Source organism: Bidens hawaiensis, unplaced genomic scaffold (assembly GCF_021521415.1).
Source record: "Bidens hawaiensis isolate Kalapana, Puna unplaced genomic scaffold, B.hawaiensis_p1.1 tig00040808_1, whole genome shotgun sequence".
NCBI classification, from domain to species: Eukaryota; Viridiplantae; Streptophyta; class Magnoliopsida; order Asterales; family Asteraceae; genus Bidens; species Bidens hawaiensis.
Window position 1 is genome coordinate 87,686 of NW_027497224.1, and position 27,556 is coordinate 115,241.

Sequence of the window (27,556 nt, forward strand, 5' to 3'; positions counted from 1 at the left end):
CGAACGTGTACCAATCACCATTTTTCACTAAGTGAAAGAAACGGCGAAAATTCAACAGCGAAGGGTCATAACCTAGGGCTCTACACAAAACTTCAAAGTGCAAAACCCTAGCGAGTCCTAACAGATGGATTTGGCCAAATGATATACGATAATACTCCAAAACATTAAGAACAAAAACCGAAAAAGGGTGTCGGAGGTTAGAAAATTCGAAATGACTGCAATATAGAGCGATAAAACCCGCCGGACAACGATCGATGGAAGAATCGACCGGCGGAGCAATCGGTTTATACTTTAACCCTATTCCCCACTCAATACAAAACGATTCAACCTCTTCCTGGGTTAATCTGGAAAAACTGATCGAATGATCCTTTTTGGCAACCATAACTTTGAAGAAGAAGGAATGATCGAAACTAACCTGGTAATGGATTGAATGAAACTTGAAAGTGTTTATGGTGGAAATTGTTAAATAAATCTGGAAGAAAGTGAATAGTTATCCCATTGATAACTATTAATGAAAAACAGTTATTGGAAACCGTAATCTGACAGTTACAATCACATCAACTGTCACATCAATAATTCAAAAAACAACCAAAACTGAACAAAGCTTCGAAGCCTACAAGCCTTGAAGCCTTTAAGCAATAAACAAAATGTGTGCAAAAGTCAGAAGCCCTTGAGCATACTCCTCAAACACCTCTGACTTGGGGGGCTGATGATAGGGGTAGCCCAAGGAAATAATAAAATGGCTGGAACACATTAACGCTAAAAGGGTTAAAAGGTTAAAAGCTTCGTTTCCCGCCCAAACTTATGTAAACAAGTACCCACGTGCTACAGTACGATGTCACATCACTGTTCACATCCTTGTTCCCTCTGAACAAAGGACATGCTCAGATAAAGTAATATTATTTTAACTATGGACCAGCGGTCCAAAGCTTCCCGCCCATAAAGATCAACTCTCTAAGCAAACTGGAGGGGAACTAGATTAGTTACAATTGGACGAAAGGCTTAAGTCTCTTCTCCTATATCAGAGAGACTTAGCCATAAACATAAACACAACAGATTTGGGCAGATAACACCATCTCCCTAATCTTCTCTTCTTCCTTGAGAAATATGCTCTTAGCTTATTTCTTTCTTACTTCAATAACTTCATAGCTTCACCAAGAACATCATTCTAAAACCGATTCCAAACATCACGGTTCTTGATCTTCGGTGAGCTATAACAACAAACAACTAACTAGTGAACCTCCTTCTACGTTTTGCAAATGTAGAGGGACACCACGGCCTGCGTTAGGTTAACCTGAACCCTTGAAGCTTGTTAGCCTAACGAGTTCATTCACTATCATTGGTCTTATCTTTGTTGTAGCAACAATGTCAGTTCTATTTCGGTAGTATTCAGTTCTAGTTAACAATCACAAGGCTACTAACCTATGTTTTATAGCCAACCACCAATGTTTGTAAGACATTCTATTCTAATTCACTCGGGTCATACTACCATACGGACGATCAAATGGCGCTCAATTCGTTTTTAATGAGAAGTCCGGCTTATAGGCCCCCTCAAGACACTAAAGACCAACCGCTCCCATTGTATGACGATAACGAGGAAGATGAAGAAGTCCTGGAAACGCAAGTCTACTATCAACTTCAATTTGAAAAATATAATTTATGTGATGATGAAGAGGACAATGATGAAATTGAAGTTCAAGAAACGTAAGAGAAGTAACCCAACCAACCAAAAAAATTCAAGGTCGGATGACATATGTACCATGGACAACCAATCAAGAGGTAGCGTTGGCGAAAGCATGGATTCATATTCCGAAAGATAAAAAGGTAGGAAGCCAACAAAAACACGATAGTTTTTGAAATAGAATCCTTGAGCATTACAAACAACTCGTAGGCGGAAGCGAACGAACCTGCATCAACTCAATTCAAAATAGACTCTAATGCATACAAAGATTACATTTTTAACGGATTATATCAACAAGCAGTAAAACCTTTTTTTTTAATTTTGATATACTAGCTAAGTTTATTTGTTTTTTACTATTGTATTAATCTTAATTTTTTTTAACTATATAGGATTGTGTGAGAATTTGAGAAAAAGTTGATGCAATGATCTTCAAGTGATGTAACTGCTACGAATGAATTCCAAAACAAAACAAATAAGGGTGGTTTTAAACATGTAACAAAATAAGAGGCTATGAGAAAGCCTGATAAATGGCTTCAAGTCACACTAATGGGTGAATTATCTGATACTCACTCAGACAAAAGAAGACGGCCATTAGAAGTCGACAACTATATATACACCGAGTTCACCCGAATATGCTTTCACTTCTCATATGTCAGACCTCTATGATTATCTTGCGTTTTCAAGACCAACTCAAAAAACAAAGATGAAAGTCGAGTCATCAAGCAAAACATCATTGAGGAGAGCACAACACAAGGAGAGAAAGCTTTGCGCTTAATAGACGAGCAACGGGCGGCGGTGGAGGACCAACGAGTGGTGGTGGTGTCACAACAACAATTTAACCACGACATGAATACGTATAGGGAGCCACACAAAGGTCTGACTGGTACACTATTGAATTTAATTCTTAAACGAATGTGAGATAGCGGAAAATGTACGGTTTGCCTTGTGACTTTTATATTTGTTTTTATAATGTTTTTGTTTTTTATTTCGAATTATGTAATTTTTAATGAAAGTTTTTATTGATTTTTAATTTATTATTAAAACTTAAAATCATTTAGGATAGTTCAGCTATGTGTAATTATCCCTTAGGGGTAGTTCATGGTAAAAATGAGATGACAGTACATGCTTAGTTAGAGCATATAAGTGCATACTTGGTTAGAGCATATAGTAGTTTTGGTACCTTTAGGGTTGCACCTCTTGCACCCTTAATCAAACAATTACAACATTTTTCCCTCTTTTATAGATGTTAGATTATGGATGAGCTCGGGATGGTATCGGTACAAATCCGAAAATCTGAATCCCAAAAATTCAAAATATTTGGTATTGGTACTGATATGTTTGGTTCGGGTACCAATACGGTACCGGTATTTCGTGCATAATTCGGGAAATACAGGACGGGACAGTAGCGGTACCGAAAACGTCCATCCCTATATCATATATACATTTTTAGGATGGAAAAGAAGTTATATTTATTAGATCGCTAGAAGTTATTGTCAAATAACAATCCTAATAATAATAATAATAATAATAATAATAATAATTAATAATAGAAACACTATAACTAATCAATCTCTTAAGAAAGTAAATTGAATACAAAAAAAATATACAAATAAAAAAACATATCCAACCCTTCTATCTTTACCCCTATCCCTCTCTATGTCAAAGGAGTTAATGTTATGGCAATGTACAAGATGTGTATACGTACGCTACCCTAGATCAAGATAGAGGTCCCTTCCCCAAATCAACATAAATAAAATACCCTAATTGCTTGCTAGCTAGAAGTAGTTCCACCACAATTCCTCCTCACTTTTCTACAATTGGATGACCTACTTTTTGGTTGATTTCAGTGTCAAAAATCTGTTGTAGTTAAAAGAAACTTGCCCCTTCATGGTAAGAAGAAAAAAAACTAGCGTTGTAGTGCGAAAGATCGCCCAATGGTCATGGAAAGATGTTTGGCTTCTGCTTTCCATGACTTTCCTATGTCTTCTGATACTCGCCTTGCATCCATGGATGAACCAAATAAGCCACGCCTAGTGAACCCTACCGCGTATAGCCCATATTCGCCTCTCCAACCTTGAGGAAATGTTTCCCGAGGCATCCCATCTTTTTCCGAGAACATTTGGTTCTCCTATAGACAAATATAGTTAGTTTTAGATTGATTGGAAATAAATTAGGAATGGGATAAAGAGAATGAGCATGATATAGTACCTTTAGCCAAGATGGAGTATTACTTCGGTATCCTGTTAGTAAAATGATTGCATCAAATTTCTCTACTCTTCCATTCACAAAATGTACACTATGATTTCCAACACTTTGAATGCTTGGATGTATCTATACAAGTGAAAATTCAAATTAATTACACGGATAATATTTTCAATTCTTTCAAATAAGTTAGTCTTGTATATTCAAATCAATGCTAGAAAAAATTTGTTACTATTTGGGTTCTTTTTGACCACATATGCTACAATCTATGACATACAAATTCTTCAAATATTTGGATCTACACATATTTATAAAACTTATAAAACTCGATAAAATCTTTGATATCTGAAATTTATAGAGATTCTTTCACATATAATTATAGTAAAAAGGAAAGGTAAAGTAAACACAAAATGTTAAGTATACATTTAATTTAGTTATTCCAGATGGACAAAAGTTATATAACTGAAATTGCATTTAATTTAGTTATTCCACATTAGAAATAAGTGAAAGTCCAAAGTAGAAGAAAAGCATAAAGCTAGAAATGTGAACATGTTTAAGGAAATGAAAAGAACCAAAAGTAGCACAAAAGTGTATAATGGATTCATATAGTAGCTTGGTTTACCTTGATGTCTCCACTTTTAATCTTGGCTAGGGTTCCCACATCCAAAACCGGTGTTTTTCCCGTCTTGTTTTTTAGTTCAAGGGGTCCTACTTTGGGACGGTCGAGCCCAAAACTTGCTGTGTTTCCAAAAATCAGCCACGACATGATCAATAGAAAGCGATCAACGAGTCTGATAGGTAGCCACTTGAGCAACCACATGGACAACCCGAAAGTCGATCTTCCGAACATCTCCCGTGGTAGGACATGGACCTAATTTCCAATATATCAATGTCAGTTATAATTTTTGTTTAATTTGAAAAAAAAAATGATAATGATAAATAAAGTGTGATCTTTTTTTATAAGTGTGAGAGCACTTTTTGATCTTGTGTAGTAGCTTCACTATCATTGAGGGCCAAGGACACTATATGCTAAAGGGACCTTTACAGTAAAGAAACACTCATGTAACTATAATTAATTTTCTTTATTTTACCTTTATTTTGTTTTTCCCAAATTGTTTATGGTTTTTTTATGAATACAGTACACTCTTATGCTATTTGCTCGCATGCTAGTGAGTTCCAAGAAAGTGGCGATTTTACTTAACTTTTCACTCATTACAAAATATTTGGTATTATTTTGTATAGCTAGTGTATGTGTGTGCTGTTTGCTAGAGAGAGAGTATGATATTTAAGAACATATTTTGTATGATAAAGATCAAGGTAGGTATAAGATGTCATTTTCGACAAAAACAAAGCAGGTTCGGTTTTACTAATTATTTTATATTTCATGAATACCAGATTTGTTAAGGTATAATGTTTACATTAATGCGCAAAAAGTTGGTATAAAGTTATAAGCATACAATCTACAGAAATTTGACCAAATCCATCCTAACTATATTTCCAACATTGATCATTAGCTTCAACTTAAATTAATTAATACTTTTTAGGTAGTAACAAATTTTAGATTAATTAAATAGCTTAAAGTGATAACCATTAACAGTTAGGTTAACTTTTTTACCTTAATAATTCAAATCATTTCCCTAATAATCCATAATATAACTATCATAACCATAGTAAAGTTACACCAAGTTAAAACTATATCAATCTATCATTAGTTAATTGTCTACCAATAATAGTAACAATGATAATAACTTAAATATTAAATATTGTTATTATTAGTGTTATATTATAAACAGATATAACAAATAATGCGTTTGGATCAAATACAAATGAAATTAACGTGTTAAACGTAAGAATCAAGTAGAGTAATTATGTAATTACTCTATAATAATTACACTATGATGTAATTACATAATTACTCTACTTGTATATATAATTATTTTACTTGATTCTCACGTTTAGCACGTTAGTTTCATTTGTACGTTAACCTTCCCCACAAATAATAATCTGATCATAATAATAAAAGTATAGAAGAACAAGAACTTACAGAATCTCTAACAATAAGAGAAGGATGAGCATTATGGTTACATAGATCTAAACACACTTCCATCCCAGAATTCCCACAACCTACGACCAACACTTTCTTGCCACTAAACTCATTCCCATTCTTATACTCCGAGGTATGTTTCACCTCACCCTTAAAATCCTTAATCCCTTTAATCTCCGGCACGACCGCCTCCGCATTCTCTCCGGTAGCCACCACCAACCATCTACAAACATACTCCATCTCTTCACCCTTTATCCCCACACTCCTCACTCTCCACAACCCTAAACACTCATCATACTCCGCACTCTCCACCGCCCTGCTCGAAAACCGGCTTTATCCCAAATTGTTCCGCGTAATTCTCCAAATAATCCACAAATTGTTTCTTGGACATCGGGTAATCCTCGGGGAAAGGCATCATGGGAAGCTCACAAAACTTCTTCGGAAGATGCAACCGAAGCCGATCATACGTCTTGTATCGCCAAAGCGATGCAATACAATTCGACCGCTCCAATACGATACTAGGAACCCCTTTATCCTTCAAACAAGCAGCTGCCGCTAGCCCCGAGGGTCCTGCCCCAATGATAACCGGACCGCGAACCCACACGCAACGTTTAGAGGCGTGCGTGGTCATGGCTAAAGTGAGGATCATTAGCCATTTTGCCTTGAAATTCCCTTACAATTAGCCATAATAATAATTTGTATATGATATCTATAGATAATAATATTATATAATGGATTATGGATTAATATGAGTGGTTGATATTGTGTGAGATTCGAAGAAAAGGGTTCAGTCAAAAGCAACGTGTTGTTTGAATTGAAGTGATTAGCTAGGGTTAACTCCTGAATCTTCGGGAGATGGTTTTTTAACGAGAAAATAGTGTTTGGATAAATTATAAGATGATGATCAGTATTTGTAGGATTGAATATATTAAACGGATTAGAGATCGATCATTTAATGGATCACCATTAATATTAATCATACATTCTTTTTGCAGGAATGAATAAATTAAGAATGAGAGTGATCGAGATGAATTAAATTCGGTCACTATATATGATAATATATAGTGGTAGAGAGGAGCTAATGGTAGTGGGGACATATATATATAGTTATATTACCTCTTCCATAAGTTATATAATTTATTTATTTTTTAATAAAGTTTTAAAACATGATGATACATGTCAACCATACGATATTCTAGTATTTTTGAATAAAGGTTTACACGTCAATATCTATTCTTTTCGAATTAAATGTAGTATATATATATGATATATATGTTGAACGGTTTCAGTTCTCAATAGTTAATGTGCAAGAACTACTATGGTTCCAATCCAATTTGAAAGCACATGAGCTATCTAACTAGAGTAATTCGGTTTAATATATCTATACTATTTATAATGCATATATATCAAAACGTCATTTTTAAATTTTAAGTAATACAACTATTATTGTTTATCAGACAACACTTAATTCACGTGGTTAGCATTTCAAAGGAAAATTTGTGTTCTATCGTAATCTTCCACCAACTTTTTTGATTATTTAAAGATTAGTTACAATTTTATTCAGTCATCTTTATCAAGTTTTGATCGGTTAAATGATATTTATACTATTGCTCCCACATTTTTATCCATATTTTTTTTCTAGTTGCACTCTAAAACAAACTTCTTCTTTTAAACATGAGCATTAGTTTTTCAATTTGAGTATGCTATTTCTATATTTTTTTAATTAAAAAAAATGTGTTACGTGATTACCAATGTACTTGTTCTCCACCATATCACATGGACAACTCTCTTGTATATATAAATTATCATCAAAATTTTATTAAATAAATTTGATACGTGCTTGGATAGCAAATAAAGTATGGGCATTAAACGAAATGTATTTGCAAGTTGGCTGGTCGAGTCAAGAAATACTACACAAACCAAAAAAGTGTGAATCAAGGCAAAATGACACGCGTATATGACGGGACGTTTACACGAATATTGTGTCATTCAAGCTAGAAGCCTTGTTGATGAATTAAATGCAAATAAAACGAAAATGTACTATAGAGCCGATATTGGTTGCATGCTTGGGACAGTATGCACATGAGGATCACAAATAAGAATGAATAAAAGAGGGGCCATTGTTGACACTATTTCTAAGTAGTGTGGTTAAAAGTGTACAAGGCTGAAACATGAGGGGCCTCAAAGCACAACTCAAAAGACTGTGGGTGGTGTAGTTAATGACAACAAATGGTTGGTGGTGGTTCAATGAATTCAAGTAAATGTGGAAGTATTCAGGTATAATTAAACACAGTGGCGGATCTAGGAATTTTTTTTAGGTGGTGCACTACTTTTATATGCTTAAATTTCATAGAGTCGGTCGGGTATAAAAAATTCCGGGTCGGTTCGATGATTCGGCCAAAGCTCATTACATAATAAAAATACGATAAAATAATAAAAAAGATACCGTCATTAAAGTGTCTTAATTTACCAACTAAATTGGTTAGAGGTAAATCATGCCCGGTTTGTTGACACGTACCTCTAAGTAGATATGCCCGTCTAATTTCATCTTTTTGACTTCGCTGATAAGATGAAATGGTTTGCCTTTCGAAAGGATCCCATGAAAGATCATCAAAAATTATTTTTGACGGTTTACTACTTGAAATTGATGATCCAAGGTTCGATGGTTCACTTTGTAAATATCTCTTAATATTCAAAATACCTACAAATCAACAATTACAAACTAACAAATTAAAAACTATAAGAAACTAACAAATTCTAACAAACTAAGAAATTAAAACCAACAATCTAACTAATTAAAACTAAAGTAACAATCAAAAACAATTAACAAGAAGTCAAGAACAATTAAAACTAAAGCAACAATTTAACAAATGGATGATCATTTTATAGAAAACTTTCTAAGAAGCATTTCATCGAACACCTTGTAAGCATAATTGTTACAATAAAAAAACATTTATTCATCTCATTCTACCACCAAATTAGAAAGATTTGAGAGCTGAATGTGAGAGTTAAACAACCAAACCACTTATTAACACAACCTAGACCATATAAGACAATAGAAGAAAGCAAAAATCCCAAAAATTATTTCAACATATCGATGGGAATTGGGAAAGAACATGGAAGATCAAACATACCTTCAAAGTCGGAAGAAGAGAACGGCTGAACGGGGACGAGGGGTCAGGGGAGATAGGCTGTCTGTGTTTGAAGAGAGGCCAGGGAAAACTGAAGAGGCGCCAAATTTGTTGTTGTGGTCTTAGTGTTTTAATAAAACCCATAAGGTAAGTTGGTAAAAAAAAATAAAAATAAATCTATCCTTCAACAAGAATGGAACCTGCGACCTTAAGGTAACCAAACAAACACCATACCGGCTGAACCAGCACTTCAAACTTTTATGTAGTGGTTCCTTTCCTATTTATAAGGTGGTTCCTTTTATATTTTCTATATATAATTAGACTATTATTTCGAACTCGAGTGGTTCCGCGGAACCACCCACTTCTACTATAGATCCGCCCCTGATTAAACAAGGGTTGTTTTAGTTGGAGTAAGTTATATTTTAATTCTGTACTATTTAGTCACGGATGAAGTTCTTAACCTTTATAAAACTATATTGAAAACTCTCCTTTACATGCTATTCACGTTACTTCTCTAGTCTCTTTGCAAGAGTTTCCAAAACCAACCCAATTATTTATATTCTTTGTGTATGAAACCATGGGGTGTTAAGCTGACACGTTCTCAAAATATCTTTTTTATTTAAGGTTGTATATAGACTTTATTAATGCTGTAAATCCACGCAAAAATAAAGTTTTTTTTATGTATTCTTTAAAATAACGTTATTTATTTATATGTTTAACTTATTTTAATTATTTACGACGATTATTTGTTTTGAAATTGGTCTGACAATAACATTTTTGAAAACAATTCGGTTATGATAACATTGTTGTTAACTCATGTATGATAAATTTACTGATTTGACAGTTTTACGGTTGTACATTCAAACACCCTTGTTATTCATTAGTAAACATTGTGCTAATATCTAAACAACTATAAGGATAACTTCATTGATGATCACCACTAAACAAATGAGTAGGATGAGATCATATGGTATTGGTATCGTGTCGAAAGATACTGATATAAAAAACGAGTGGAAAGTATGAACCGAATGTCATACTGATTTGTTGCTTCATCGGTATTGGAATCATTGAAGATAGCAAAACCGAATGTATCAAGACCAAAAATATGAAAAACGAATAATGGTACCAGTACATGTGGTTTTGGTTTAATATGCTACCGGTGCTCGACAGAAAACTGCTCATCCCTACAAAGAGTATCAATGACAGTTCCACTTGTCAACAATTTTCTGAAAGTGGTTACCGATAGGCCCATTCATACACACACGTAGCATAAACGTGTTGAATAGCCCACGACTAAAAACTGAAAACATGACCCACTACTTTAACCCACTATTTTAACATAACAAACATGTGACTAAATAAATAACTTCCTAAACACTTGACCCTTTAAACTTGAATTTCTTGCTGACCCGTATCCGACCCGGTTTGACCAGTCAAGATTAACCCAACATAATTATCAATGAATAATTATAGACATTGCCAACAGCTAATTATCGATGAATTACCGATAAACTCTCCAACAATTGCTTGAAAAGTCTGAGTGAGAATCTTATCGAAAATTCAGTTCTTAATTACTGATAGATTCTTCACTGACAATGGTTTCCACCATACTGATAAATTCTAGGTTATTGTAATCTTCTTTGTTGTTTTTCCAATTTAATGTAATTCATCGGAATATATTGATGAATTTGATTCGCCGGTCTAGGTAACTATCTATTGTTAATACACATTTGTTTAGTAATGAATCAACAACCTCGTCACGAGAATATGGTATATATGTAATTTTTTAACCCATCATGGCTGGTTGCTACCTTATGATCAAAATAAAAGTGTGATTTTTGACAAGTGTAATAAATGAATTATAAAATAAAATGTATTTGGCCACTCGTGTGTTATTTTGGTCATGATGAAGTGAAAGAGGAGCAATAACAAAAGTTTGATGAACTTTACATGAATGATGAATGTATATATATGACAAAATTGTTAAACAGTATATTTGGTCATTTGTCTAGGAGCATTTCACCTAAAATTGTTTAATTTAAACTTGTTTAAAAATTAAATTGACACTTCTACAAAAAAGCATCACTAAAATAACGTTCCTAGTGCTGTGTCGGTTGTAGTAAGCAAAGAGAGAGAGTGAAAACTATTGCAAGAGAGAAGAATGTGGTGACTTAACTATGAAACGACCGTAGCCTTAGTGAATGGGGTATAATTCTCAATAGTATATCAAATATATAATATGTAAACATACACGTTAGAGATAATAATTGTAAAGGTGTCAAGCAACATCGTTTGACGATCAAAGTACGTGACGCAAATATGGTCATATGCATTATATTTATCTCCCTCTCAATTATGATTTTATTAACATATGTGATGTGTACGCAATAGAGAGAAATATAATGCGATATGTTTATATTCGCGTCGTATTATGCAAGATCCCACCAATGGTGAAAATGTTCTTGAATGTAACTAAGAGTCATTGACACGTGGAAGAAAAAAAGAGTGATGGTACATCTTATATGACGTTTGATTTGTTCTCACAAAAGGTGTATTACAAAACAAACGTAGTGGTAGGAGAAGATATACTACTAGTTAATACACACATTTACTACTCCCTATTTTATACAGTTTCTATCGAAATATACTTATTCTCATGAATAGTCGGATCACCAAAGAGAAAAACTCCCGTGAGGACACTAACGTTGTTGTATTAATGTGTAAAATAGGTATGTGATGGCGAAGATGAAGGTGTTATGTCTATGTTTTGATTTGGTGGACAGGATAGGATGCGGGTCGATAATACACAACATGTGCAGGGTGGGGAAGGTTTTGGTTAGATGGAATTTGTGTGTGGTGATGAATATAGAGATTTTTTATCAAGTGAACCTTTTCTGTCATTTCGATTTGGCTAATCGAAATGGCTGGCGAGACGTTGTGAAGTTGATGGTTGGTGGTTGTCAAACATGATAGTGTTGGGTCAATTGTTGTTTGGCTCAAGTGTAAGGCTCAACCTAAGAAGTAGGGTTTATTATATTTGGTAATGTCTTGACTAGCAAGTTAGGTTAGTCTATATAAACCGGGTAATGGTTAGACATTAGGTGGTGTGAGTTTGGTGTAACCGAGTTAGGGTTCATCAAGAGTCAAACCGAGTTAGGGTTTGAGGGTTTGTAATCAGTTTTTTGAGTTAGATTTTCTGATTAATATAAACGAGAGTTATTCGTTTAGTTTGTGTGTTGATTATCGATACGGGACTTGAATTGGTATCAGAACCAAGTTCAAGAAATCGATAATCGGTTAGCGGCGATTGGTGGCTTGAGAGGAGCAATCAATCGCGGAACCAAGTTGGGTTCGTACTGATACGTCGGAGTAGCGGCGTGGTATAGTTACAACGGTGTAACGAGTAGGTTGTCGGTGCGGCAGCAAACGCGGAAACAAGTTCTGATCAGAGTTGTAGGTTAGCCGTAACCAAGTTTGGTTTGTGGTTGTACGATCGAAACGAGAACAAGGAAGGTTTAAGATTTCAGGCGTGTTGCTTTGTTTCGTTTTTTGTCCGGACGAAGAAGACAACCTGGTTGTTTTGAAGTTAAATAAGAAAAAAAAGGGTTTTCTCTTTTTGTTTATCCAGGTCGCAAGATTAAGTATTTTTTTTAGTCAATTGGTGATTTTTGGATACGAAGAAAAAAGAAAAAAACAATAACCTTTATTTAAGTAATTTTTAGTGAAGTAAAGCTATCTGCACGTAAGTCGGTTTTCGAGAGGTATTCGTGATCGGGATTTTGCGAGTAAACGGGTTCGGTTCTAAAAAATTGTTCAGCACTAAGTTGTTCGTATTTGTTCCAACGAAGTGGAGCAAGGGTATTCGACAACGTCAATGGCAGGTGACAAAGAAGAGTCGATAATTCAACCCAAAGCGAGTGGGGGGATATCGTTGCAGGTTCCAAAGTTGAACGGAACTAATTACATCACATGGGCGATTGTGGTGGAAGCGATCTTAGATGATTAAGAGTTATGGGAAGTTGTTCAACCGAATGAGGGTGCGGCTATTGATGCGAAGAAGAATAAAACGGCAAGGTCGTTTTTGTTCCAGGTTATGGAAGGTAATATTCTTCTTTAGGTTTCTCAATACAAGAATGCTCGAGAAATATGGGCGGCTTTGAAGGCACAGTTTGTTGGGGACGAGCGAGTCCAAAAGGCTCGACTATTGACGTTGAAAAGTGAATTTGAAAAACTCAAGATGGCGGAAGACGAGACTGTTGATCAGTTTGCGGGAAAAATAACCGGTATGGTTTCAAAGCCAACGGGTCTTGGTCACGTATTCGAGCAAGATGTTTTGGTGAAAAAGTTACTTAACGCAGTTCCAGACAAATACTTCAACTTGGTAGCCTCAATCGAGCAAACGGTTGATCTCGATAGTATGAGATTTGAAGATGTTGTTGGAAGACTTAAGGCGTTCGAGGAACGTCTACGAGGGAGAGAACGCGCTTCAAATTCACAAGGTCAGTTACTTTTCAATCGGTCGGAAAGTAATTACAAAGGGAAGTCGTATGATCAGTCCGGTAGCCGAGGTAAGGGTTGGCCGAGTTCGCGGGGACGTGGAAAAGACCGTGAAACCGGAGGTCAAGATCGGGATGATGAACATCAAGATGGTTGTGACAACCAAGATGGTCAACATCGTGGGTCAAGGTATACGGGTCAAAGAAAGGATCGTCAATGGAGAAGAAAGGATATGTCACAGGTTCAGTGTTTCCGTTGTGACGGGTTCGGTCACTCTGCGTCTACGTGTCCGGAACGTATGAAGAAAAAGGAAAAATCTAATTTGAACAAAATTGATGATTTTGATCCAAGTTTATTTATGATAAAAGGTGATCAGAAAACGGTTTTTCTGAATGAAGATGGTGTGATTCCAAAGCGTTTCGAAACCGAGCCGATGGAGAAAGATGTTTGGTATCTCGACAACGGAGCATCGAATCACATAACGGGTAATAAAGCTTATTTTTATGAAATGAATGAACAAGTCACGGTAACGGTGAAGTTCGGAGATGAATCTTGTATTGATATTCGAGGAAAATGGTTGGTCTTAAATGAAGGAAAAAAGGGGGAGCAACGTTTGTTGACCGATGTCTACTACATCCCGAGCTTACAGTGCAATATCATAAGTCTTGGTCAAGCAACGGAAGGTGGATGCGATATTCACATGAAGCATGATTTGCTAACCATTAAAGATGATATAGGTAAGCTTTTGATGGAGGTGACAAGGACCAAGAATCGATTGTACAAGATCAATCTCAAGATAACAAGTCCCGGTAAACGAGCTATCATTGGAATGAAGAATTTTGCAGGTAGGGATCTTCAAAGTATTGGACTGAAAGAAGACAAGCGGTTACGAGTCAGAGTCCAATCAAAGATCCAAGTTCCAAAATTCAAAGTCTAAAGAAGAGAGTTCAAGAAACTAAACGCGTGGTCAAGAAAGTGATTCAAACCCAAGGGAAGGCGTCTAATAATCAAACGAAACAAGTGTGTCTTCTAGCCAAGTGGAGCCGAAAGAACATTGCAAGAGATCATGAAAAGCCTCGGGAGAATCAAGAGAATGATGACAAGCTTGAAGTTGAAGACCCGCCAATTTCGAGTAGGAAATTAGGGGGTGAGTCGGGTGACTCGGGTACAACAATTGAGGGGTGATTGTTGGGTCAATTGTTGTTTGGCTCAAGTGTAAGGCCCAACCCAAGAAGTAGGGTTTATTATATTTGGTAATGTCTTGACTAGCAAGTTAGGTTAGTCTATATAAACCGGGTAATGGTTAGACATTAGGTGGTGTGAGTTTGGTGTAACCGAGTTAGGGTTCATCAAGAGTCAAACCGAGTTAGGGTTTGAGGGTTTGTAATCAGTTTTTTGAGTTAGATTTTTTGATTAATATAAACGAGAGTTATTCATTTAGTTTGTGTGTTTATTATCGATACGGGAATTGAGATAGAACATAAAATCACATTAAAAGAATCACTAATTGGATTCTAACACTCACAATTCAATGAATAAAAGGCACACTTCGTCTATAATAAAAAGAGTTGTGTATTGTAAAAGCACGCAGAACAAAACGATCCATTTATTTTTCTGAGTTTTGTAAAGTTAAAAAATAAAGAAATTGACAATAAACATTTATATAATATGGTTTCGACTCTCCTAGACAGTAATGATTTTAGTTTTAGGAAACCATACTGGTATCACCCAATACCATATGGTCCATACCCAATCCAAAACTCTTAAAAGATCTATATTAATCACATACCTAGTAACATGTTCAAATAATTGTTAGAAAGAGTGTAAGTTTGTATTTAGTGATCTTGTGTAGACCAAACAAATGGCATACAAAACTTTTTTCAACACGATAGTCGTTGAACCAAAGTCTTTGTGCATATATGTGTAAATTGTATTAAAGAAAATGCAAGTGTTATCTTGGACTGTCATTGATCGCAAACACAAACTTTCAATCTTATACATTTTCTTATTGTATTCTATATTAATTTAACGTATTAGTTTTTTGATCAATTGTTAATAGTTTAATAGGTTTAAGCAACTAGAATCTTTTTAAGTACCCGTTTGGTGAACCCCTTTATATAAATTATTATTATCAAGGTTCCAAAGAAGTTCGGTTGTTTTAATTAATTTCGCCTTTTCTATAAGGAGTAGGCATAGTGTGAAATTGAATTGTATGTAGGATTTGATTTAGACACTAAAACTATAATATTATATCAGATGCCACTTTTATAGATGGTTTATTAGGCCTTAAACAATATAATTAATAAAAAGGTAAAATATTTTCCGCACCATCAAGGTCGAAATAAAAACTTTATCCATAGTAAAAAAACAAGAGATCAAAACAGATTAAAAGTAAAGAATTATAAGTGATGGAAGTGGTATGGAAATGCGTTAAATTTACACTTTAAATTAAAAAGAAAAAGGTTATGAATTTTAGGGGGTGGTTTATGTTTTTTTTTGGGGTAAGTTGTGTATTTTAGAGCATTCCTATTAGGTTCCTGAAGAAACACTAATCAACCCCGGGCAGATTACGGATAATCTGGGGGTTAAATAGATGTTTCCCACGAGGGTTAGGTCCGGCAAAGATGGTTCTTCTGATGACCTGCAAAACAGACACCGTGAGCTCGTCACTGAGAAGGGGGGGTACCTCCTTGTGACCACCCTCCGGCGTGAGAATCAGACTAGATTGCTCTTGAATATAAGTGTATATTAAGAGAATGACTAGAGCAGATATCAGATAATATATGAAGATATAAGATATGATAAGATGATAATACCGTTCCAAGGTGTTGGAGTATTTATAGCCGAAGGTAGGTTTCCAAGAAGGTACAGCCGGCTGAATAGTATTCCTGTTCTGCCAACTGTGGGCTACGCACATGCCATGCTGGTGGTTGGTGGGTAGGCAGCGGCTGATAGTAACCAGGCCGGCTGTGTACTATTCCTTTTCCACCAACTGCAGGCTATGCACGTGCTACGACAGGTTGGTGAGTAGGCAGCGGCTGATAGTGACATTAAGTAATAGAGCATGCTGCTCGTTGTACTGTTATCAGTGAGCTGTCGCAGCATTGGTCAGATCTTTTGTCCATACCTCGTCAGGTACAGTACAAAAGATCCTCCAGTAGCGTACAGACTGGCTCATTTGGGCGGGAGTTTTCCCGGCTTTGAGCGGGAGTATTTCCGGCTTGCTCACTCCTTCTTCAGGTGACATTACTGAATTATTTAAGAGTTAAGTGTCTTGTGCGTGTAGCCTTGCTGCGCTGGTAGCCTTCCCTGATGGCTAGTATCCGTTGCTGCGGAAACAGGCGGAGTACGTCGACTATTGGGAGGCTTTTCCTGCGGGAACAGCTTGCGTACTGCGCGTAAGGACGTCACGTCTCTGAGCATGGTGGGTCCTGCGGATCCAGTTGGTTTCTGCGCAGACGTCTCTCTTCAAGGTAAGTTGCGAGTTTAGCCTTTGCACAGACGTCCCTGTTGAAGGTGAGTCTTGCGGGTTCAACTGCGCAGACGTCCCTCTTTGAGGTGAGTCTTGCGGGTCCAACTAGGCTCTGCTGGGACCTACCTCTTCAAGTCCCCCCCAGTCCAATGTTCTTCTCATGAATTGTTAAAAGTGAGGTGAACTTTTGGACTTAAGCAAAGGGTTTTGAAAAGGGTTTAGTTTTAAGGTTTTCCATGGGGATTCTTCCCGCGGAAGTCCTAATGTCACGTGCAGAAATTCCCGACTTTTCTGCTTGATCTTTGGGTATGATGCGGGTAGGTCTGTAACCTTCTCGCAAGTCAGGAGCGTTGAGTTCCACTTGTGTAGATTCTCCATGAGGTTTTGGTAGTTTTGAACATAGTGATCAATTATGTTAAACAACCAATTCCATCTTGGAGCTTCAAACAATCTAGTTCTCGACGTTCCCGCTATGCGGGGATGTTATTCCCGTTTCCGCAAGCATGGCCCAGAAGATCCTTCTTGGTTTCAATTCCCTGCGGAGTGCTAAGTATGTGAAGGGTTTCGCCTTGACACTCTACCCGCACTCGTCTTATAGTTACTTTACTTCCAAGGTATTCCTGGCTTCAATTCCCTGCGGGTGCTAAGTATGTGAAGGGTTTGCCTTGACACTGTACCCGCACCCGTCTTATAGTTATTTGGTTGCCGATGTATTCTTGGCTTCAATTCCCTGCAGGTGCTAAGTATGTGAAGGGTTTTGCCTTAACACTGTACTCGCACCTGTCTTATAGTTACTTGGTTGCCAAGGTAAGGGGTATAGTCCCGCTTACTTTTGAATCTTTTTGAAATTCTAAGAGTTGGTGAAAGGATAAGAACGGTCCAAACTGTTGAAGGGACGGTTGCGTAGTCCGACGGTTTCTTCTGACAGTTTCGGGACGTGCAGGAAGTTATGGCGACGTGACAGTATATGGTCAATCCAGACGCTTTTTCAGGAGCGTGGGCGCGAGTTTTCGGGCGCGTGGCCGCGAAGTTTACGGCGCGCGTCCTGTCAACAGCTGTTGCCAGCTTGCTTTTTCCACGTGTCATAGTTTCATTGCACCAGCGTTTTCCTCTCTCTTCCGCATTAAATTCATCGCATTCATTGCGATGAGTATAAAAAGAGGGAGAGGGTGCATCTTAATCCACACCTTCACTTCACTCTTCTTCTTCTAAACGATTTCCGGTGAATACTCTAACCTTTCCGTCGAGCATTCTCCTGAAATCGTTCTTCACATCCAAAACATGTCTTCCGTTCATGATCTTGAGGCTACCGCCGAGGAGTCTGACGTGTATGCCGAGAATCCGTCGTCTACTTCTGATAAGGACGATAAGAGTACTGCTGGTAAGTGCCAGTGTGCTCTTACCGTCGACCTGTACCAGTACATTGTTAGGAAGTTCATGCTCGAGCCTTTCGAGCCTGAGTTTCCTAAGCCTCATCAGACGGTGTACGATGCCCCCAAGGGCAAGATAGGGGTGTATGCCGCATTCTTCGTCTATGGGAATTTCAGGTTCCCATTGACGAAGTTTGTGTACCGTGTTTTGGAGAGACACGGTGTACATCTGACGGAGGTACACCCAATGGCGATCGCGAAGATTCGCCATTTTGAATGGGTGTGCCTCATTCTGGGCGTGGAGCCCCATGTCGACCGCCTGATGACCTTCTATTCCTGGAGGTGCATCCAGGGGTGGTATACCTTGGTCACTCGGATCAAGGGTTTGAAGATCTGCGCTACCGAGCGTAGTCTTCGGTCTTGGAAGCGGGAGTTCTTCTATATCTCCGCTCGCGTCGTCCCCATAGCGATGACATTCAAGAACGGGAGAGCTCTCCCGAACCTTCACGCCTCCAACTACCAGGAGGCGGAATGGTTCTCCAAGATTTCCCGGGTCCAGTCTCCGGTTTACCGCTTTGCGGAATCCGGGATGGTGATGCTCGGGATGAGCCAGGTGTGGAAGGATGCTGGGGCGGAGGCGCCACAGATTCCCATCGTCCTCGAATACGGTTTGAACTCTATCCCTTACGGTATGATTCACATCCTCTTGCTGATTTAGGGTTTTTCTTTTAACTGTTTCTTTTTTTGTTTCATAGAGGAATGACTTACAATCGCTCCTGCATCCGCGGGAGGCTGGTGGTCCCGCTCGGCTGGGTACTCGTGCTCTTGATGAGAATGAGTTGCCCATCCTTGAGCAAACGGCGGATCGGTTTGTGGAGGTCTACCCGTCGGGCCATGAGATTTTGAGTGCCACGCGGCCAGGTAAGGAACTCTTTAACCCCCACCCTCTCCATGCTCAAACCTCTGCTGGAATTCCTCTAATCTTGTCATCTTCTGATGAAGAATCCGCAGATGGTCCTTTCTTCGCGAGGAGGAAGAAGGCTGCTGGCGGGAATGGCAAGGCGAAGGTTGCCTCCACCGCCGATCAGGTTAACCGGTCTGACTCGGAGACCGAGAGCGAGGAGGCGGCGGGGAACCCTGGTGGTGGTGAGACCACTGTTCCAGAGGTTGAGACAGCTGTCACCTCTGAGCAGCCCAGGATGACGACGGTGAGCGGCGTGAAGAGGCCGGCTCCATTGGGTTCGTCCCCGCCTGTCAGAATCTTCAAGCTAAAGAGAACTCGTAAGTATAATTTTCATTTACTTTAACTGCATATCCTTCCGCCATTATATTTAACTATCTTGTCTTCATGCAGACATGGATGCAACTGCATTCCAAAGTGGTGCGGGGAGGAGCACCTCTGGACCCATGACGGTAGGTTTGGTCAACCTACCCGAGGCGATGACCCAGGCGACTGCGCCTGTTTCAAGTGTTGGTTCAGTTGCTCATCCCATTGAGGCAACTGTTCCAACTGTAACATCATCCCCGCCGGCTGTCAGTGCGATCTTCACGGAATCCTTCACTGAGCCGGCGGTGATATTTTCTGCGGGTTCTTCCGCAGCGGCGGCCACGGTTGTGAGTTCACCTCCAGTGAGTTCACCTCCGATGGTCTCTACCGCAGCGGCTTCGACCGTGCCTCCGGCGCCGGCGACTACCTTGTCCCCGGCCGGTTCAGCAGGTATGTTTGGGGTTGGGGCGTCTAGCCAATCTCTGCCTCCTTCCCATCTGCCTGACCTCTTGGATGGATATCCGTTAGGTTCAGGTGATGGGTTTGGTGGCTATCGGCCTGCTGTCGACCCTACAGGTGCGTAGGGTTATTTTGGCCTCTTTTTTTTTATATCATCTTTTCCTAACTGTTTTTTGTTTTTACAGTGTCGGATTCCAATGAAGTGTATGTTCCACGTTGGAACATCCGCCGAGGAACAACCCTTCGGACGGCTGTGGACTGCGACGAGTGGGTGCGCCACGCCGCCCCAAGTGGGGCGCTGGGGAAGCTATGTCAAGCTACCAGGAGGATAGGCTGACAAACGAGCTCCGGATTCTCCTTGCCCGGATGCAGCCGCGCGTCGAGTTGCTTTGTCGTGAAAACGACAAGTTAAAGGCGGCTCGTATCCAAGAAGTAGCTCAGGCGCGGCTATCCGGGAGGAGAACAGGAGACTCTCCGCCGTTGCTGCGGAGAAGGAGAAGGCCTTCAAGGCCCTCGAGGTTGAAGTTCAGGCCCGTCTCGAAGCCCGTTCCAAGGCTACCCAAGCTGTTAATGAACAGCTTCGGTTGGCTAAGGAAACTGCACGAAACGCAACTGAGAGGGCCACCAAGGCTGAAGCTGTTGCTGAGCCTCTACGCACTGAGAATGAGGAGTTCAAAACCAAATTAGAGAGGCTTCAGCAGGCTCATGATGCTTTGGCTATGGAAGACGCCAAGAAGCTCCAAGAGATCTTGGATCAGAGGGGTATGCTTGACCATACTGAGCGTAAGCTGAAGGGCGTTGAAGAGGCTGCTGCTAAGGAGGTGTTGCTTGCCAACCTTAATAAAAATGAAGCCGAACGCGCCCGTAACCAAGCTCAAGCTGCCCTCCAAGAAGCTCTGATTACCAAGGAGTGGCTTCTACGAGAAGCGTTGTCGCAGGTATGTGTAGCTTCATAATGTCTTTACGCTTTTCTTTATACTTAGAAAAGGTTTTGATACTTGTATTTTTGTTTTGTAGGTTGTGCATCGAGTCTTCACGGACACATCATATGACGATGCTATGAGCGCAGCCCTCAACGCTTCTCATGAGGATGGGGAAAAGGCTGGCTTCCTGCTTGGTCTAGGGTTTGTTGAACAAGGCATTCCGCCTTCCAACTTCCCTCTGTACGATGTAGATACTGAAGCTGATTATGACCAAGCAGTGAACCAGTATGCTGCCTTCCCGCATCCAGTGGTGGAGAAGGTGAACGAAGTTGCTGCTGCTGATGATGGGCTAACCGTTCTCAAGACCTTCCTTGAACCGCCACAGCCAACTGATGGTGCGGGTACAAGTGGGTTTGGGGGGAGTGGTCCTGAAGCTTGAACCTTTAGATCCCTTCCCACTGTTAGGATAGGTTTATGTTTTTGTATAGATTTACACTCTTGTAGGCGGGTAGATACCCGGCCATTCTTGTAATACTTGAATTTTTATGGAATGTATAAATCTTTGTGCGGGTAGGACCGCCACTTTCACTGGATGACTTGCTTTATAGACGTTATATGACTTGCTCATGCATATTATAGCTTAATTTGGCACTTGTTTTGCCGCATAAACCATATATGATTCGCTCGTGCATACTTTAACTTAGCAAATTTCCAAGTGTTTTGAACAAGTTAACCGTTCGACGCGCGGTTGTCAATAGGTTAGTGTTCAGTTTCCTCTATCATGATTGTGCGGGTAGGACCGTCACTTTCATTTAGTGGGATGACCGATCTTCACCTATAACTGACCTGCGTGAAGGTTTGCCGTTTTTTGTGTTTATGCGGGTTTTGCCGCCGTCCACACGCAACGACTTTTCACACTTATTTATGCGGTGAATACCGGCATATCAGTGTTTTGAATAAGTTAAACGTTCGACGCGCGGTTGTCAATAGGTTAGTTCGGTTTCCTCTATCATGATTGTGCGGGTAGGACCGTCACTTTCATTTAGTGGGATGACCGATCTTCACCTATAACTGACCTGCGTGAAGGTTTGCCGTTTTTTGTGTTTATGCGGGTTTTGCCGCCGTCCACACGCAACGACTTTTCACACTTATTTATGCGGTGAATACCGGCATATCAGTGTGTTGAATAAGTTAACCGTTCGACGCGCGGTTGTCAATAGGTTAGTTCGGTTTCCTCTATCATGATTTGTGCGGGCAGGACCGGCACTTTCATTTAGTGGGATGACCCAACTTTACCTATAACTGACCTGCGTGAAGGTTGGCCGTTTTTTGTGTTTATGCGGGTTTTGCCGCCTTCCACACGCAACGACTTACTTCCCCACTTATGTATGCGGTGAAGACCGGCATATCAATGTGGAAAGTTCATAAGTATAAATGTAAGATTATCAACGTCAATGTGATAAGGAGAATCATTTCCATTAGAAGTGGCTCTGGGCCTTTTCTTTTACAAGTTTGGAATTGATCTACATGCAGACTGTGTAATTGAGCTCCCTTCCATGTTGTTTGGATGGGAGTGCCATCGAGCCGATATGCACTTGGTTCTGAATCTCGTTGTTTACGCAGTATGTAGTCTCCATCATTGTAGCTGCAGTTTCGTCCGTCTTTTCCCCAACTGGGGTTCTACACGCATTAGCCTGCTCAGCGTTCATTACGCCACGAGGTGCGTGAGCGTCCCATCTCTGACAAATGCTTCGACGGTGTCCTTCAAGTCTAAGCATTCCTCGGTGGTGTGGCCTCTTGTCCTGTGGAAGTCACAGAATTTGCACTGATCAGCGTTGTGACGCTCTCGGATTATTGTAGCCTTTGGCCATGGGAGCCTCTCGGTGTCAAATATTTCGGTGACGCTTTTGGTGAGTGGCGTCCATCTGGAGTTCCGGTTCGACGACTGCATGTTGTCCTTTCCGCCTAACCGAGGGTGCGAGCCGGATGAGGTGTCGAAGTTTACCCTTGACTGCCAAATACCTAGCTTCCTCTTTTTGTTTAGTCGGGCGGTAAGGACGTTGTTTTCTCTTGTTTTCTGGGTGTAGAGGTTTGTGCTTTGGGGAAGATCTCTACCCAGTTGCTTTTCCGTTTCCGCGAAGCGTTTAGCTGTTGTCATGATGGCATCCCATGTGGATGGCATGCCGTCTTTACCCGTTAAGGTGCGGATGAGCTCTGGATCTTTCGCGCCCTGGATGAAAGCAGCGCGAACAAGATCTTCGCTAATAGCGCCCAGACTCAGCTTCTTTGAGTTGAAGCGAGTGATGAAGTCTAGCAAAGATTCATCTTCCTCTCGGATGCAGTTCAGGATCGTCCATTGCTCTTCAGTGTACTTTCTTTGTTGACTGAAGTGTTGGCTGAACTTCTGTTGGAAGTTTGCCCAATCGTAGATGTGGTGGACCGGTAGACGGTCAAACCACGCTCTAGCCGCTCCAACCAGCGTCATCTGGAACATATAAGGCCACGTGGGTTCCGTCCAATTGCTGACGGTTGCCCCAGCTATGAATCTGTTCAAATGATCGTCTGGGTCGGATATACCATCATAAGTGCCGATGTTGGGCATCTGCTTGGCACTCTTCGGGGCGATTGCTTCCGCAATGTCCCTTGCAAACTTGGACGTTCCCGCATTTGCAACAGTTGGTCTAAAAGCTTTGGAGAAGTCACGTGGGTTTCTACCCGCGTTTTTTGGTTTGAAAGTTTCTCCAAAATTCCTTCTCGGTTGGAAGTCTGTTTCCTAACGCTTCCCTTTCGCCCTATGGCGAGGGTTTGCGTCGGTGTCGGATTCCTCCCGATCATCGTCCGAATACTCGCACTCACTGCTCATGTTGAGCTGTTGTCGAGTGCTTCCGAATTCGTCAGCCTGTTGGAGTGAACGTAAGCGTTCATCCAACTCAGCTTGGAATTCCCTCTGACGTGCTTCCGCCCACGCTTTAACTTGTTCAAGTGTTTGGCGGGGGAGCCTCGTCTGTTGTCTTTCCGCCTGGGTATTAATGAATCCCAGGGGATGATTGTTTACTGCACTTGCCCCGGCTTGGGTAGCCGGGGTAGTGTTCGTAAAATTTACTGCACTTGCCCCGGCTTGGGTAACCGGGGTAGTGTTCGTAAAATGTGTGTACTCGCCGGTGTTCCCCCAGTAGCTGGGGTTGTGGTTACCGGGGTTTCTTGGTTACTCCCTGGCCTTGGGACCAGAGTAACGTTAACCATCTTTCCAGAAGTTTTGAAAAAACTGAAAAAGAATTAAGTTCTAGCTTTTATGCACGGATGGCGCCAATGAAGAAACACTAATCGACCCCGGGCAGATTACGGATAATCTGGGGGTTAAATAGATGTTTCCCACAAGGGTTAGGTCCGGCAAATATGGTTCTTCTGATGACCTGCAAAACAGACACCGTGAGCTCGTCACTGAGAAGGGGGGGTACCTCCTTGTGACCACCCTCCGGCGTGAGAATCAGACTAGATTGCTCTTGAATATAAGTGTATATTAAGAGAATGACTAGAGCAGATATCAGATAATATATGAAGATATAAGATATGATAAGATGATAATACCGTTCCAAGGTGTTGGAGTATTTATAGCCGAAGGTAGGTTTCCAAGAAGGTACAGCCGGCTGAATAGTATTCATGTTCTGCCAACTGTGGGCTACGCACATGCCATGCTGGTGGTTGGTGGGTAGGCAGCGGCTGATAGTGACCAGGCCAGCTGTGTATTATTCCTTTTCCACCAACTGCAGGCTATGCACGTGCTACGACAGGTTGGTGAGTAGGCAGCGGCTGATAGTGACATTAAGTAATAGAGCATGCTGCTCGTTGTACTGTTGTCAGTGAGCTGTCGCAGCTTTGGTCAGATCTTTTGTCCATACCTCGTCAGGTACAGTACAAAAGATCCTCCAGTAGCGTACGGACTGGCTCATTTGGGCGGGAGTTTTCCCGGCTTTGGGCGGGAGTATTCCCGGCTTGCTCACTCCTTCTTCAGGTGACATTACTGAATTATTTAAGAGTTAAGTGCCTTGTGCGTGTAGCCTTGCTGCGCGGGTAGCCTTCCCTGATGGCTAGTATCCGTTGCTGCGGGAACAGGCGGAGTACGTCGACCATTGGGAGGCTTTTCCTGCGGGAACAGCTTGCGTACTGCGCGTAAGGACGTCACGTCTCTGAGCATGGTGGGTCCTGCGGATCCAGTTGGTTTCTGCGCAGACGTCTCTCTTCAAGGTGAGTTGCGAGTTTAGCCTTTGCGCAGACGTCCCTATTGAAGGTGAGTCTTGCGGGTTCAACTGCGCAGACGTCCCTCTTTGAGGTGAGTCTTGCGGGTCCAACTGGGCTCTGCTGGGACCTACCTCTTCAGTTCCCTATTTCTATCTCCATCTCTAAAATTTAAAGAAAACATATAAAAAATGGCTCCAATCCATTCCCCATCTCCAAACTTCATCTCCAAATTTTAACAAAATGCTACAATAGATCTCCAAATTTAGAGCAATGTCAAAGCACTCAATTTCCAACTCTCTCCTTAATAGTTTAAGATATAAATGGAAGAAAGAGAAATAAATAATAAAAAAAGAATATAAAGATAGAAATGGAGAATGGGTTGGGGGAGGTTTTTAAAAAATGATGTATAAATTTAAGAAATTATGGTTTTTGGTTAAATTTTAAGGATGTAGATGGAGAACCCATTGAGAATGCTCTTAGATGATAAACTTTGTTATAAAAATATATACTCAACCAAACAGTTTGTCTTTTAAGACGAAAATAAAGTGATAATGGAGTGGCAATATATCAATGACAAAAAAAAAAACAAGTATAAAATGATAATTTAGTGGGCCATATTCGATCTACAATCTACAGTTGCTTCACCAAACAAGTCGCCAATATCAAATAAAATGGTTCGACCGACGAAACAAAACTCCCCCTAATGGGAGTGGTTTAAGAGACTCCACAAACAAATATGAGTCCTTTATAGTAAAGCAAGCACGCTCTCCTTCTAATCTAGGGTTGTCACTTTTACCCGAAACCTAACATAAAAAAACCCGTATCCGAACCGAAAAACCCAAACCCGAACTGAAGTAATTCGAGTTCGTTTTCGGGTTTGATTTATAAGTTTCGGGTCAACCCGGATAAACTTTTAATTTTGAAATTAAAAATATTTTTAGGTATAATAGGCTTAATCTTAGCCACTAAAATTATCAGAATCTGACCGTAATCGATTGTTATAACAACTATTAAGAATCAATTGTTTATTGTTAATTTATATTTTCCGTTTATTACTAATAGCAACCGTAATTGAACAATCAAATCACGTCCGATTGAAGAAGATTATGGTTCGAGTTAGTTACTTAGTTTTATTCTTCTTTTGAATTGTTTTATCAAGTTATGTTGGTTTATTATTGATTATTTGCGTTCCGATCAAAGAAGAATATGTTGTTTTAATTTTAGCATTGAAGTTTTTTTAATTTTTTTGTTTTGTTTTTTAGGATACTTGAGATTAACCCAACCCGAAAAAACCCGAACCCGAAAAACCCAAGAGAGATTTGGGTTAAGTTTCGGGTTAAGATTTAAAACTTTTTCAAAAGTATTCTCTAAAATAGTTACTTAGAAAGAATGAAAGATTAAAACCAATCGTTCACACTTACAAATACATTCTAAAATAACTAGCAGAATGAATTATTTTCAGTTAAGAAATGGGGGAGGCCCACAGTAGGAGCCCAAAAGTTACAATATTCTTACTTATTTGTTTGAACTTTTAGCCCAATATGGAGCAATATTCTCTGAAAGAGGGGCACTGTCTTTGAATATGGGCCCACTTCATTTTTAAGGGAAAGATAATTAAAAAAAAAGAACTCCATTCTAAACAACATATTTAGTTTGACTTTTTAAAATTATATATTTTTTAACATGTTAAACTATGTTGATACCCTAGTTTCCCATGGTTCTTGAACCTGCTTTCTCCTCGGTGATTGCTCTCTAAAGTCTAAAGTCCATAAACAACCCTATTAAATCTATAACTTTATCTTTTCCCTTCACTCTTCTAATTGCTTTGATTCTTGAGAGCGTATGCTAGTCTAAAACACATCTAATTAAAATTTGTGAAGCTAATTGAATTCATTGCAGTTAAATATGAAATAAATTATAGAGACTTGTATTTCATGCATAAGTAGCTAAGTACAACTACTACAACCTTTTATTGGACGAGATAATTTAAGACTTGTACCCGACCTGAGTTTTTGCCCCGCAATTTCTAAACTCATCATTGGTAGTTGTTGATTCGTTGGTAACATTGGCCGTCAATATGCTGATATAGTCTTTAACCACGTTCGTTATTTTTATAGATTTTCAATAACCAATTTTCATCTTTCTGATTGTTCCTATCTTGACCGGGGCCGATATTTTCACCTATAAAGACACTTTGATTTATATAAAATTATTATTATTATTATTATTAGAAATAAATTCATTTGTTCTGTTTATTATAATAAATAAACT

At 39.7% G+C, this 27,556-nt stretch overlaps 1 pseudogene across 1 annotated transcript; it reads right to left on the minus strand.

Annotated features, from left to right (window-relative positions):
- Positions 1–3,587: 3,587 nt before the first annotated feature.
- Positions 3,588–6,558, minus strand: LOC143592459 (indole-3-pyruvate monooxygenase YUCCA6-like; annotated as a pseudogene). Its single transcript, XR_013145933.1, has 4 exons — positions 5,928–6,558; positions 4,506–4,754; positions 3,890–4,012; positions 3,588–3,809 (listed from the first exon to the last, which is right to left on the minus strand). The product of XR_013145933.1 is annotated as an indole-3-pyruvate monooxygenase YUCCA6-like (transcript).
- Between the last annotated feature and the right edge of the window lie 20,998 nt (positions 6,559–27,556).